This window comes from Pristis pectinata, chromosome 7, assembly GCF_009764475.1.
Source record: "Pristis pectinata isolate sPriPec2 chromosome 7, sPriPec2.1.pri, whole genome shotgun sequence".
NCBI classification, from domain to species: Eukaryota; Metazoa; Chordata; class Chondrichthyes; order Rhinopristiformes; family Pristidae; genus Pristis; species Pristis pectinata.
This window is the reverse complement of record NC_067411.1, coordinates 47,916,011-47,932,474: the sequence shown is the minus strand read 5'-3', so window position 1 is coordinate 47,932,474 and position 16,464 is coordinate 47,916,011.

Sequence of the window (16,464 nt, the reverse complement as noted above, 5' to 3'; positions counted from 1 at the left end):
TGGTCAATGGCATTCTCTGTTATTTAAGCAAAAGTGCCCCTTCACTACAAGAAGTTGCTGTCTGCTGCACCATTGGCTTCACAAAAACAACATGCTACAGCCTGCCTCCCCTCCCCCAATCTAAATGCCTTAAGAAAGAGTGATTTTGACCTTGAACAGCAAACTCGCCAAAATATTAAGTGCAATATTGAGTCAAGTTATTTTCATTATGAAGTATCTAGGTGAAAAATTCATAATTGTTAACTTTTGTTAGTCCGTCATTCTGGCACTGAAAATCAAGCATTAGAAGTGTGAAGCTGCACTCCTTCAGATGCCAATAGTTGTTGGAGTTTAAATTTGTTTTTTTTCACTATTCTAGTACCACTTTATTTTTTTTAATATAGTTCTTCCTTTTCCTCTGTACCTCATTTGATGTTGAATGTATCATTCTAACTTATATTTATTTATTGGGACCTAATACTAGTAATTTCACAACTTGACAATCTGAGGAACTACTTGCTCTGTTCACTCAGGTCCCAGATGTCAGTAGAGGACAACTCACCATTTCCATACCCTGACTGTAGCTGTCCCTGACTGGGATATTACAGCGATTAGAAAGGTAAAGGCAAAGTACATCACTCATCAACCAGTTAAAGGATTGTTTGCTCTTTCTACTCACCTTTTGCAACATTCCTGCCTTCATGACTGAAACTCCATTTCCTTTGTGGTCAGAACAGTGAGCATAATCCTGATATTAAGGCATAGATTCTAAGCAAGTTGACCAAGTTTTTATGTGTAACAGGCTGTATTCCTCAGAAACAACACACAACAGAGCTAGAGGAACTCCAGATTTCCAGCATCTGCAGTCTCTTGTATCTCTATGTATTCCTTAGAAGTTCCTTGGAGTTCAATCCTTGGGCTTTGTAGAACAGATGATGCTAGCCAGGTGAGCTGAGATTATATTACTGGCCTCATGCCTTTCAGTTAGAAGGTGAAGAATTATTTAATGAAGCCAGGAATGAGACTAAGTGGCTCAGTGATCCTTTCCCTTTAGGGCATAAATAAGTTTGGATAAGCACAAGGCCAAGGTTTGCAGTATCAGCTGCCATTGCCACAAACATTTAGAGACATTCAGGGAACCATCAATTCAAAATCTGTCCTCCAAATGTTTCTTCAGGGCAAGGAGAGACAGAAATTCTCTGTCAGAAACACCATTTGATTTAGGACAAACTTTCAAATGGTGAGTCGATTGTACCTGACAAATTTTATTCTGATAGTTTCTGAGACCACGATGGAATTTGATGTCCTGTTGGCAGATGTATCTAAGGACAAAGTAGAAAGTACCTCAGCGCCTCAGCCTAGAAGTTGAGGTAGTGCATCTCCAGTCTTAATTTTAACTTCATCAATCTAGCCTTCCATTCTACAGACTCCGTGGGATTGCTGGCCACTTGGTGATCCTAAAGGTTGTAGTTGCTCCCCAGTCCAAAAATAAGACAAGATTTCTTTATTAGTCGCATGTACATCGAAACACACAGTGAGATGCATCTTTTGCATAGAGTGTTCTGGGGGCAGCCCGCAAGTGTCACCATGCTTCCAGTGCCAATATAGCATGCTCACAACTTCCTAATCCATACGTCTTTGGAAGGGGAGAACCTACAAACTCCTTGTAGACAGTGGCCGGAATTGAACCCAGGTTGCTGGCACTGTAATAGCGTTACACTAACCACTACACTACCTTGCCTGCCCCTACTACCGTGCCTGCCCATCACCATCATTGATAATTCCTCACCTTACAGCAATGTTAGCTCAGAGAGTCGGGTATATGGGTGGAAGTGCAGGCATTGGGGAGGGGATTGGGGTAGGGCTAATTCTGAGTTGAACAATTACTTAAAACCATTCAGAATTTTCCAGACAGAATTAAATGCAGGAATTATATATAAACCTAAATTAGTACACATATTTCCACTCTACACACCCAGTAATTTTCCTACTAAATGTCTTAATTAATGATTAGCAATGTGCGACAGAACAATAATAAAACCCTGGGTTTTGTCATTTAAAGACTATCATTTGAATTACTCTGTCAATTCCGTTACCATTAACGCTGCTTTTTTTTTCTCCAGAAGATGGAAGTTTTTAAGAGTGTCTTAATATAGGACCAAGTGATTTGCTCACAAATTTATTAATATTTGAAATCGAACCGATGTCTAGTGTGGCAAATTAATGAAGAAACTCTAAACCTGATGCACATGGAGCCTGGAAGGTTTCTGAAGCAGTGAAAAATTAAGTGGTGTAAATGAAGATCATGCCAAATAAGTCTTAAATATCTTTGGAAACTTTCAAATTATGTGCAAGGGTATGAATAATGATGGATACAAATGCCAGGGACAGAGTTGTGAAAGCTAATATTTGGTGCATCTCATTGACTTTATCATAGGATAAGTGAGTAAATTATTCACTTTGAATGCATATCCCAGCTCAACTAAGGTAGCCAAAAATGGAGCAGCTGTTACTGCAAATAACTTGGTAAAGATATATAAATAATTTGAATGAAATTAGGAGCATCAGTTCCTCATCCGCTTTGCTGTCTAATTAGACCAAGAATATGAATTTATGCAGGGGAAGTTTAGAAATATTGTTCTTTACAACATCAGGCTCCATGGCATCCAGCTCTCTCACGTCTTCTAAGGTCTCTGATTTCTCTGACATCAGGCATTGGATGAACTATTAGGAAATATTGGGAAGGAAAACGCAGAAAATAATGGGAAATCCAAGATTTTGCTCCCCATTGTAATCTTCCTTCCTACCCTTTGACACTGAAGCAAATTGGCATTCTATTCAACAGAGTTGTGCTGGAGACATCTTAATACTCCAAAACCAGGGCACTTACTTGTATCTCAGCAACTTTGCCTGTTTTTGCTTCATCCTCACCATGCCCCTGATACTGTTGGACTCACTGTGCTGACACCTTGCACCCTTCTTTATCTCAATCTTATCTAAGATACTGTTGCCATATGCAAGCTTGCTCCATTTATTAGGGGAAACAGGGTGGCATTGCAGCTGGAGTTGCTCCTCACTGCACCAGCAACCTGGGTTCAATTCTGACCCATTGTGGAGTTTGTGCTTTCTTCCCATTACACGTGGATTTCTACTGAGTTTCTTTAAGCATTCCAAAGACATGTTCACAGCTTGGGAGGTGCAAAATACTCCTGGTCTTGGTCATTTGCAAAAGAATCAAAAGGGGATTTGATGGGCATATGAGAGAGCATAAGTTCAGGGCTCTAGGGAAATAAGAAAAGGGTGAACAGGGATGATGGGATTGCTCTGCTCGGACCTGAAGTCCTCCTGTGTTGTAAAATGTCTTACTTGCACCTACCTATCACCACCCTGTGCCCAACCTGCCTCCCTTCTTTTGTCCACCTATCACTGCTCTGCTTTTCCCCCCTAAATATTGAGCTTCCCTTTTCCTATCTTCATTCCTGAGGGAGGGTCCTGACCCGAAGCGTTGACTGCCTGCTTTTCTCTACGGATGCTGCCTGGCCTGCTGAGTTCCTCCAGCATCATAGTGTTTTACATATGATGCAATTTGGGTGTAGACATGTGGGAAATATTTACATGCAGGAAGGTCCCACAAGCATCCATGAATTAAACACCAGATGATCAATTTTTAAGATGTTGGTTGAGTGATAATTCTTGGGCAGGCAACTTGGGAAATGCTAGTCTTCTCTGAATAGTGCTGTTGCATCTTCCCTTCTCCCTCTTTTCCCTAATCAACAACCTCTTCTGACTCTCAAAATGTAGGTGGTATAACCACGTCACTCTTATTTTGTGCTAAACCTCACCTCAACCCATCCTCTGCCTCTTTCTTTTAAGAATTTGAATCTATTCAGTCAGATTAAGAAGATGAAAGAGTGTGAAAAGGTGAAGAGTGACCATTACTTGACCTGAGGCTTACAGCCACCATCTCAAAGCCTGGCACTGCTCTTGGTTCAGAGAGTAGGACTGGGGAGGGTGTTGTATGTTGTGAGACAGCCAGCATCAAAAAGCAAAATACTGTAGAAGCTGGAAATCTGAAAAAAAAATCAGTGATAGTCTGTCAAGTAGTTTCTGTGGAGAGAGAAACAGCATCAACATTTCAGGTTGACGACCTTTCATTAGAAAAGGGAAAAACTAGGATTCAATTGTGCTTTAAATTGGAAAGAACAAAGGGACTGTTTATGATAGAGTGGAGACCAAGAGAGATGGGTGGTGCAGACTGAGAGAAGGTGCTGAAGGATTGTTGGTGATATATTTGGAAGAGGTGTAAATATGAGGCAAATGAAAGAGAAGAAAAGATAAAGAAAAATAGCAATAAATGCCAGATACAAACACTGGAGAAGTAAAAGAATGTACTCTAAAAACCTGAAACAAATGCAGAAGATACTGAGAATACCGAGTTTTTTGGAGGGTAAGGATGTACTCATGATTTAGATGAGGATGTCAATGAAAATGACTAAACAAAAAGACATGTATATACAAAAGTGGTAACCCTCATACCTTCCAGTAATGAACAGGTAATAACATCTATAGTTTTCAGTGTGGAAAAAATCATAACTTACTTTCCAGTGTGGAACAGGCAGTAACCTAATATTTAACTGGTAATGATCTACATTGCAGTTTTTAAAACTCATTTTCAGGGTCTGGACATTCCTGGCAAGGCCAGCATTTATTGCCCATCCAAAATTACCCTTGAGAAAGTGGTAGTGAGCTGCCTTCTTAAACCTTTGCAGTATTCTTGTAAAGATGCTGCCAGAGTACTGCTGGAGTGTGAGTTCCAGGATTTAGATCCAGGAAGAGTGAAGGAACGACAATGTATTTCCAAGTCAGGACTGTGCCTGATTTGGAGAGGATTCTGAAGGTGCTGGTGTCCCATGTGTCTGCTGCCCTTGTCCTTCTTGGTGTTAGAGGTTGTGGGGTTGGGAGATGCTGTCGTGAGAGTTATTGCTGCATATATTGCACATGGTACACACTTCAACCATTGAAGACCAATGATAAAGGAAACGGATGGTTGGGCTGTGGAAGGGGTGCTAAACAAACAGGCTGCCTTATCTTGGATGGTTTGAGCATATTGAGAGTTGTAGCCACACTCATTCAAGCAAATGGAGAATATTCCATCACACTTCTGACCTTTACCTTGTCGATGGTGGGAAAGCTTTGGAGTGTCAGAAGGTGAGCTGCGCTTGTGGTTATGGGATTTTTTGTTACTGGTCCAGCTGAGTTTCTGATCACTGATGACCTCTAGGTTATTAATGATGGGGTACTCAGAGATGTAATGCTATTGAATGTCATAGGTAGGTGGTTAGACTCTCGCTTGTTGGAGATAGTCATTGCCTGGCACTTCCGTGATGTTACTTGCCACTTATCAACCAATATTCCAAATATTGTCTAGGTCTTGCTGCATGAAGGCATTGGCTACTTAGTTGTGAGTGGATTTGAACATTGTGCAATCATCAGCAAACATCCCCACTTCTGATCTTATGGTGGAAGGAGAATCATTAATGAATCAGTTGAAGGTAATTGGATCTTGGACACTGACCTTAAGGACTCCTACAGTGATGTCTTGCGGTTGGGATGATTGACATCTGAGAACCACAGCCATATTGCTTTGTGTGAGGCAGGATTCTAACTACTGGAGTGTTTTATGTTGATGTCCATTGATTTCTGTTCTACCAGTTCACCTTGACTGGGCTGTCACTCTCACCTCGCCTCTGGCATTTAGTTCTTTGGTCTGTGTTTTCATGTTTGGAGCCAAACGGTCCTGATGAATCCTAAACTGGGTATCAGTGATTTGCTTGTTGATGAGTGAGTGCTGCTTGACAGCACTGTTGATACAGTCACCATCACTTTGATGATGATTGAGAGTAGATTGATTGGGTCATAATTATTGTAGGTTGTTTCTTCTAAAGCTATTTTCTGAGTTTAGCCTGAACCATGAGCTATGAAGTTTTGCTGAAGGCATCTGACTACACTACCTGGATTCGATTTGTCCTGTTTAGTGAACAGGACATATCTGGGCAGTTTTCCACAAAGTTGTGCAGTTGTCAGGTATTGGAACAGCCTGGCTAGAGGTACAACTCATTCTGATGTGCCAGCAGCTGAAGTACAGCCTGGTCTGTAGCTTTTGCTGCATCCAGAGCTCCCAGCCACTTCTTGCTATCAAGCTCACTGGAGAGTGGGATCTGTGATGGTCGAATTCTCAGGAGGAAGCTGAGACGAATCATCTGCAGGTCCACCACTGGTTACAAATGCCCAGTACATGAACAGCCTGCACATGCGAATGAGCATTTGGGAGACCCAACAGGATAGATTTTCCCACTGCTGTGGGGCGGCAGGCATCTTCTGACTGGTGAGAACGGGATATTTCCACATGTCTTCTCTCCCCACCACCATTCATAACCTGATCTATTTGTTGTAAGATATGTCTATTGCGTGTTTTTTTTTAACTGTATAGTATGTATGCATTAGAACTTCACTGGGCTGATGTTTCATAACTTTTGGGTATGTCCGGTGTTGTTCCCAGCATGCCCTCTGCAGTCCTCACTGAACCAAAGTTGATCCCTGAGCTTGATGATGATGGTGGAATGAGGCATGTGCAGAGGGTGCAGATCATGGTGATGCACATTTGTGCTGGTGATAGTGGTCACAACACCTCACAAATGCTCAGTTTGAGCTGCCTGATTTGTTCTGAGTCTTTCCTATTTAGTGCAATTGTAATGCAACACAACATGATGTGAAGTTAGGACTGTGTCTTTGTAAGGATGGTACGATGGTCATTCCTACTGACGCTATCATAGACGGATGCATCTGCCACGGGTAAATTGGAGAGGGCAAGGTCAAGTAGGTTCATGTCTCGTCTTGGTTCATTCACTGTCTGTCACAGATCCAGGCCGGTATCTCTGTCCTTCAGCTTGACGTGTAGGGCTACCAAGCCACTCCTGGTGGTAGTCATTGAAGTCCTCATCAAAGTACATCCTGTGTCCTTGCCACTTTTAGTTCCTCTTCCAAGTATTGTTCAAAGTGAAGGAGCCAGGGTCCGGGATGTCACTGATCGGGTCCACAGGATTCTTGAGCAGGAAGGAGAACAGCCAGAAGTCGTGGTTCATGTTGGTACCAATGACATAGGTAGGAAGAGGGATGAGGTCCTGAAAAGTGAGTTTAGAGAGCTAGGCAGGAGGCTGAAGAACAGGACCTCAAGGGTAGCAATCTTGGGATTGCTGCCAGTGCCACGCGATAGTGAAGGTAGGAATAGGAGGAGGTGGCAAATAAATGCGTGGCTGAGAAGTTGGTGCAGGAGGGAAGGTTTTAGATTTTTGGATCTTTGGGATCTCTTCTGGGGAAGGTGGGACCTGTACAGAGGACGGGTTGCACCCGAATCTGAGGGGGGCTAATATCCTTGCAGGCAGGTGTTAGGGTGGTTCGGGAGAGTTTAAACTAGTTTGTGAGGGGGATGGGAACCGGAGGAGTAGGTCAGAGGAAGAAGGGGATGGGGAAAAGTCAGATCTGACAGGTAGAGAGGCTTTGAGGAAGGAGAAGCAGAGTACAGGGTATAAAAGTAGTAAGGTGGATGGGCTAAAATGCATTTACTTAAATGCAAGAAGCATCAGGAATAAGGGAAATGAACTGAGAGCTTGGATAAGTACATGGGACTACGATATTGTGGCTATTACAGAGACATGGCTGACACCAGGGTAGGAATGGATATTGAATATTCCTGGTTTTCAGTGTTTTAAAAGGGATAGGGAGGGGGGGCAGAAGAGGAGGAGGGGTAGTGGTACTGGTCAGGGACACTATTACAGCTGCAGAAAGGGTGGATAATGTAGAAGGATCCTCTCTAGAGTCAGTATGGGTGGAAGTTAGGAACAAGAAAGGAGCAGTTACTCTACTGGCAGTACTCTATAGGCCCCCCACTAGCAGTAGGGATACTGAGGAGCAGATTGTGAGGCAGATTTTGGAAAGATGAAAAAATAACAGGGTTATTATCGTGGGAGACTTCAACTTCCCAAATGTTGATTGGCACCTGCTTAGTGTCAAAGGTTTAGATGGGGCAGAGTTTGTTAAGTGTGTCCAGGAGGGATTCCTGTCACAGTATGTTGACAGGTCGACTAGAGGGGATGCCGTATCAGATCTAGTTTTAGGTAATGAACTGGGTCAGGCGACAGATCTATCGGTGGGTGAGCATTTGGGGGACAGCGACCTCTGCTCCATAACCTTTAGAATTGTCATGGACAGGGATAGGAGCAAAGAGGATGGGAAGATATTTAATTGGGGGAAGGCGAATTATGAGGCTATAAGGTGAGAACTTGAAAGTGTAAATTGGGATGACATTTTTGAAGGGAAATGTACTATGGAGATGTGGTCGATGTTCAGGGATCTCTTGCAGGATGTTGGGGATAAATTTGTCCCAGTGAGGCAGAGAAAGAATGGCAGGGTGAAGGAACCATGGGTGACAAGAGAGGTGGAACAACTAGTTAGGAAGAAGAAGACAGCATACATAAGATGTAAGCAGCAAGGATCAGATAGGGCTCATGAGGAATATAGAGTAGCAAGGAAATAACTTAAGAAGCGGCTGAGGAGAGCAAGAAGTGGACATGAAAAGGCTTTGATGAGGAGGGTTAAGGAGAATCCCAATGCTTTTTACTCATACGTGAAGAGCAGAGGGATGGCTAGAGTAAAGGTAGGTCCGATTAAAGACAAAGGTGGTAAGATGTGCCTGGAAGCTGTGGAAATGGGTGAGGTTCTCAATGAATACTTCTTTTCAGTATTCACCAAGGAGAGGGGTCTTGATGATGCTGAGGACAGTGTTGGTAAGGGTAATATTCTACAGTATGTAGATATCAAAAAAGAGGATATGTTGGAGCTGTTAGAAAATATTAGGTCAGATAAGTTTCCTGGGCCTGACGGAATATTCCCCAGGCTGCTTCGTGAGATGAGGGAGGAGATTGCTGAACCATTGGCTAGGATCCTTGAGTCCTCGTTGTCCACGGGGATGGTACCAGAGTATTGGAGGGTGGTGAATGTTGTCCCCTTATTCAAAAAAGGTAGTAGGGATAGTCCAGGGAATTACAGACCAGTGAGCCTTATGTCTGTGGGGGTAAGCTGTTAGAAAGGATCATAAGAGATAGGATCTATGATCATTTAGAGAATCATGGACTAATTAGGGACAGCCAGCATGGATTTGTGGAGGGAAGATCTTGCCTCACAAGCCTGATAGGGTTCTTTGAGGAGGTGACCAGGAAGATTGATGAGGGTAATATAGTAGATGTGGTCTACATGGATTTTAGTAAGGTGTTTGATAAGGTTCTGCATGGTAGGCTTCTTCAGAAGGTCAGAGCCCAAGGGATCCAGGGAGGCTTGGCCGTGTGGATTCAGAATTGGCTTGCCTGTAGAAAGCAGAGGGTTGTGGTGGAGGGAGTGCATTCGAATTGGAGGGCTGTGACTAGTGGTGTCCCACAGGGATCGGTTCTGGGACCTCTACTTTTTGTGGTATTTATTAATGACTTAGATGAGGGGGTGGAAGGCTGGGTTAGCACGTTTGCAGGTGACACAAGGATCAGTGGTGTTGTGGATAGTGTGGAGGGATGTTGAAGCTTACAGAGGGATATTGATAGGGTGCAGAGCTGGGCTGACAAGTGGCAGATGGAGTTCAATCGGGAGAAGTGTGAGGTGGTACACTTTGGAAGGACAAACTCCAAGGCGGAATACAAGGTAAATGGCAGGATTCTGGGCAGTGTGGAGGAGCAGAGGGATCTGGGGGTTCATATCCACAGATCACTGAAAGTTGCCTCACAGCTGGATAGGGTAGTTAAGAAAGCTTATGGGGTGTTAGCTTTCAGAAGTCATGGGATCGAGCTTAAGAGCCGCGAGGTAATGATGCAGCTTTACAAAACTCTGGTTAGACTACACTTAGAGTACTGTGTCCAGTTCTGGTCACCTCATTATAGGAAGGATGTGGAAGCATTAGAGGGAGTACAGAGGAGATTTTCCAGGATGTTGCCTGGATTAGAGAGTATCGATTATGAGGAGAAATGAAAGGAGCTAGGGCTTTACTCATTGGAGAGAAGGAGGATGAGGGGAGACATGATAGAGGTATACAAAATATTAAGAGGAATAGATAGAGTGGACAGCCAGCACCTCTTTCCCAGGGCACCAATGCTCAATGCAAGAGGGCATGGCTTTAAGGTAATGGATGGGAAGTTCAAGGGAGATGTCAGAGGGAGGTTTTTCACCCAGAGAGTGGTTGGTGCATGGAATGCGCTGCCTGGGGTGGTGGTGGAGGCTGATACATTGATCAAGTTCAAGAGATTGTTAGATAAGCATGTGGAGGAATTTAAGATAGAAGGATATGTGGGAGGAAGGGATTAGATAGCCTTAGGTGTGGTTTGAAGTTCGGCACAACATGGTGGGCCGAAGGGCCTGTATTGTGCTGTATTGTTCTATGGTGCTATGGTTCTATGAACACTGATTCATCAGCTGAGGAAGGATGGTAGGTGGTAATCAAGAGGTTTCTTTGTCCAAGTTGACCTGATAGCTTGAGACTTCATAGGGTCAGGAGTCAATGTTGAGGGCTTCCTGGACTACTCGCCCCTGCCTGTAAACTACTGTGCTCATATCTCTGGTGGATCTGTCCTTATGGTGCAACAACACAGATTCAGGGTTGTATTAGAACATAGAACATACAATATTACAACACAGTACGGGCCCTTTGGGTCACAATGTTGTGCCGACATTTTATCCTGCTCTAAGATCTATCTAACCCTTCCCTCCCACATAGCGCTCCCCACCCCACCCCCATTTCTCTATCATTCCCGTGTCTAATCTAAGAGTCTCTTAAATGTCCCTAATATATCTGCCCACACAACCTCTGCTGGCAGTGTGTTCCATGCACCCACCACTCTCTGTGTAAAAAACTTACCCCTGACATCCCACTTATATCTTCCTCCAATCACCTTAAGATTATGTTGAAGTTGGAATCACCCATGAGAACAACCCTGATATTTTTGCACTTCTCCAAAATCTGCCTCCCGATCTGCTCCTCAGTGTCTCTGCTGCTATTGGGGGGTCTGTAGAATACTCCCAATAGAGTGATTGCTCCCTTCCTGTTTCTAACTTCCACCCACACTGACTCAGTAGACGATCTCTCCAGGACATCCTCCCTTTCCACAGCCGTGACACTGTCCCTGATCAACAAAGCCACTCCCCCACCTCTTTTACCTCCGTCCCTGTCCCTTTTGAAACATTTATACCCTGTAATATCCAGCAGCCATCCTGCCCTTGCGACAGCCAAGTCTCTGTAATGACCACCACGTCATAGTTCCACATACTTACCCATGCTCTAAGTTCATGCCTTGTTCCTGATACTGGAGTAGTCTGGCACATTGCCTGTAAGCTATGTTTCTGCCAGTACAAATATATCAGACTGTTTCTTCACTGAATTGTGGGACAGCTCTACCAATTTATACACCAGATTCTAGATGTTTGTGAGGAGTACTGTACATGGTCATCTGAGCTGGGAGTGACTTTTCCGTGTCTGAATTTGGTGCTAGGTCATCAAGTGGTCTGCCAATTTTATTCTTTCTCTACTTGAACATAGAGTTAGTGGTATAACTGATTGACTTGCTCAGGCACAACAGACAGCATTTAAAAGTTAACCACATTGGATGGGTCTGGAGTCACAAGTAGGCCAGTATTGGTAAGGATTACAGATTTCCTCTCTTGAAGGACAATGGTGAATCAGATGGGTTTTACATCAGTCTGGTAGCTATCATAGTCATGAGCACCACTGCTAGTTAATGTTTTCTTTTCCACACCAAATTCCAGATTAAATTTAAATTCCACAGTGCCATGGTGGGTCTCTGGATTGTTTGTCCAGATCTCTGACTTACCATTCTGCTAAATTAATTGTGGTGCTGTTGTGCCAGTAACAGGCAAAAGCGACTGATCCTCCTAGCATGGAAAAGACAGTGACCTCCAACCCTTCCACTATGGAGAAGGCATCTACCTCCTTTCCAACATGGAGCTGGCGATAACTTCTATGGTTTCCAATCTGCAACAAGTAATAACCTCCATCCCAGCATGGAACAGGTGTTATTCTTTCCAGTAAAAGAAAGTGTTAACCAACTGTGACTATGAAACTTCTGAGTAAGGTAGCTGCCACAGACCCAGTCTGGCAGCTTTGTCCTCAGAACTTGGCCTGTTCAATAAGTAATGATGATACCAATTCACTCTTGGTGATGGATATTGAAGTCCTGTTTTCCAGCATGAAGTAAGTGCCTTCCAGAACAGAAGAACAGCTGAGATCTTTTCCAGAGAGGCTACCTCATCCTTTCTCCTATAGAAAAGGAGGCAGCCTCCTTTCCAAGCTGGAACAGCTGTTAACCTCCATTCTGTTCATCAAGGGATGGACAGTTACCCTCCACCCTTTCCAGCATTGCCCCCTATCCTGGAGGGAACAGGTCATCAAAAGGGAAACATTGCAGATGCTGAGAATCTGAAATAAAAACAGAAAGTGCTGGAAACATTCAACAGGTGGGGCTGTATCACAGATACTGAATATTTCTCGCAAAGTATGTTTTCATCTTGAACAAGTGATAACTTGCACCAGTAGAGCCCATGTGATGTGGTGTCTGACAGCCTACCTTTCAATGCCCATTGCAACAGAAGCAGCCTCTATCAGGTATGAGTTCTGCAGAAGGAAGTCACACTGCTGAAGAGAGACAATTTATAACATTTATGCTTTCATTTTCTTCACCATTTATAACACATCTAAATATTAAAAGACAAACTGAAGATAATGCAAGGAATATGCCTCTGGAGTTCCTTGGCCATTCATTCTTAGTTCTGATGGAAGTCATTGCCCTGAACGTTGACTCTTGTTTCTCTCTCCTGAGATGCTACCTCGCCTGCCAAGTATTTCCAGCATTCTCTGGAGAAAACTGTTCATTAATGTTCTGAATCTTTCAGCTGGCAGATGCTGAAGGGATTGGAATATTCCAGTACTGAGGAAAAAAAAGCTGAGAATGTGTGCTGTTGCTTCCATGTTTCCCTCTTTCCTGAGTTCCTTTGCAGTGTCTTTCCAAGTTAATAGTCATCCTTCTGCATCTCATCTGAGCTTCACTGGTTAGCAATAGCTAACAGGCTATTTGGCCACTGAATTTTATTCCTTTCACTCTCTGCATGTGCCTCTGTTCTGCCCTCTCTACAGCTGCCTTGCTTGTCTTCTCTGTATTTCTGTCAAGTTCCAATGTATGTCTGCCTTGCTGTGTGTCTCTTTCCAACTCAAACCCATTGAAAGTTGAATGTTTACATTTTCTGAAGGCCAATGATACCCAGATTATGCAAAACATTCTCTTGTCTATTCAAAGAACAAATTTGTGTTTAGGAAGACCTCACCTATTTTGTGTTTTAAGATGTTTAGGATAATTTGGCTGTTATCTGAAAATTCTCCAGGAAATAAAAATTGTGATTCAATTTTCAAAATACACTCGTGTAAAGTACTGAAAGACAAATTGTATTTCAGCTAGGGAAAGTGATCATGATTTGGATATACGCACAAGCCACTGTAGTTGTTTAATCAGATTGAGTAGAGTGCTTGAAATTGAGCTTTTTTTTACTTTCTTGCTTTAGCTTTGTAAAAAAAATATTCAATGCAATGTTACCTGATGAATGTTTTCAGAATTTTTCCTACAACATTGTTTTATCTATTTACAAACCACTAAATGTATTTTGTAGCAGATCCAAGACAGAGTAAATGCTACTGATGCTACTTTGGAACAGAGTAGTTATTGACAACACCATGTCAATGAACTCAAGGTGTGCTCAGCAAACAGTGTGATTCATCAAACAGTCTGTTGTACAACAAATTATCAAAAAAGAAATTTGATATGAAGAGCAGAAGAAACAGATATCACAGCAACTTCTCCCAATAAAAGCAGATTAATTTCTCCAGAAAAATGCTATGGATGGAAGATAATTATATATAAATCATATGTATCATCAAGCTCTATTGACAGGGAGATAACCCAATTCTCTCTGCTCTACCTGGTTGTAGCATTGTCCTTAAGCTTACCTCTTGGGAAATCATTGCAGGCTGGACTTGCTCAAACATTAGGGTCAGCCTTCACTTTACTGAGTCACAGCTATAAGGTAAAGATCAAGGCTGTCCACAGTAATACCACGAGCATTGACCAGAGTATAGATGATTGGAGCATTCACCTGTCAACATCTTGGGAAACTCTTCTTGGGCAGTCCCTTAAGATTGAAGCATTCACTCCAGAACCGTGGATTGTGAGGTCACTGATGAGAACAATGTAGGAACAGCAGCTTGACTTATGGACAGGGCAATAAGTACCTGATGTATTGGTGAGTAGTTTGTGAGTGTACACTCCTTCCATCATTTACACTGGGCTTCTGTGCGCTACTGATGCTGGGACTTGGTTCTCAGTGCTATCCCGAATTCTCCTTCTCTACATTGAGTGGTCATGAGCCAGGGATTCCCAGAGTTCCTGGAGATGTTGCATTTTTCAAGGAGGCTTTGGATATAGATTTGAAATGTTTCCTCAGTCCACTTGGTAATATTTTCCATTGACAGAGCTTGGAGTAGAATGTTCAGGAGTCTGGTGTTGGTCATACAAACAACGTGGCCTGCCCAACAAAGATGACTGAGAATTATTGGGGCATCAATATTGGCCTGAGAGAGGACACTGCTATTGGTTTTTCAGATTTTGTGTAGACAGCACTGATAGTTTCTCCCCATTGCCTTGAGATACCTGTCTCAGAAGCATAAAAGAGGGCAGGGGTGACTACTGCCCATTAGACTATGAGACTTGTGCTGCATTTGAGGTCTTAATCTCCAAACATCCTTTTCATCAGACTGCCAAATGCTAGGGTGGCACACTGAACTCAAAGCTGAATTTTATTGTGACCGCACTGCAGGGGGCAGCTATACCATAAATGGCTGGGATTGCTTTATGCATAGAATTTTTTCTAGTTAACCAATAACTACTCACAGCTTTTGTTGAGAACTTTTTCGTAGTTTTGGGTTTGAATTGCCATGGATTGTTGAGATTCAATTTGAATAGATGTTATTTGTTGTTTTAGTACAGGGGTGACCTGATATAAAGTTATGAGAGGCAGATGGAGGTAGATGGTCAGAGTCTCTTTCCCAGGATGGAAATGTCAAAATCTGGAGAGCATAGGTTTAAGGTGAGAGGGGAAAGTTTAAAGGATATGTAAATTTTTAAAATTTTTAAGTTTTAAATTTTATCTACAGCGTGGTAACAGGCCCTTCCAGCCCAACGAGCCTGCGCCGCCCATTTTAAACCCAAATTAACCTACCTGTATGTAAATGTGAGTGACAAATTTTTTTTATACACAGTGTGATTGGTGCCTGGAATCACTGCCAGGGGAGGTGGTAGAAGCAGATACAATGGCAACATTAAGAGGCATTTAGACAGTCACATAAACAGACAGGGAATGGAGGGATAGAGACCATGTGCAGGCAGAAATGCATTTTAAATTAGCGTCATGGTTGGCATAAACCTAGTGGGCCGAAAGGCCTTTTCCTATTCTATGTTCTATGTAGATTGTTTAAAAGACTCTGCTGTGATGTATGGATGCTCTTTAAGTGGACTAGCACAATGTTTTAGTATCTTGCATGACTGAAATTTATCAGAAGGCCTACTGCTAAATGCAATCAAGAATCAATGTGTGGAAAATTATGTTAATTTGTACTGGATCCTGTAAACAGATAATGCCTTGATACACAAAGGTTGCCATAAATTTGTGTTGACATCAAGCAGCATGCCATGCATGTTAGACATCACTGGTGCAAAATTCTTGTGCAGGGAAGAAACCCACAAACAGTGTAAACCATATACAACAAGATCTTGATAGGATAAGATAAGACAAGATAGGATAAGATAAGGTATCTTTATTAGTCACATGTACATTGAAATACACAGTGAAACACTTCTTTGGGAGAATGTTCTGCGGGCAGCTTGCAAGTGTCGCCACGCTTCTGGTGCCAACGTAGCATGCCCACAACTTCCTAACCTGTACGTCTTCAGAATGTGGGAGGAAACCACGGCACCCGGAGGAAACCCACGCAGACACAGGGAGAACGTACAAACTCCTTATAGACAGTGGCCGCAACACTACCATGCCACTCCTGGGGCTGGTTTCAGTGTTAATTAACAGGGTCTTACCATTCATGGGCCATTGCAAGTCTAAAGCAATCACTTTTTTCTACATGGGCTTTGCTTTAAGACATTTAATTGGACTTTTCTCTCAACACCAGCCCCCATTACCCTTCCTTTCTGCCCCCAGTTGAAACATTCCCTGTCACGTTCTCCGGGACTCCTCTGCATAACATCACACTTCCACCTCAACCACAATCATGTGTCCAAACCCCTGACTTCAGTTCAAGTATCCGTCTGTCCATCCCCTCAT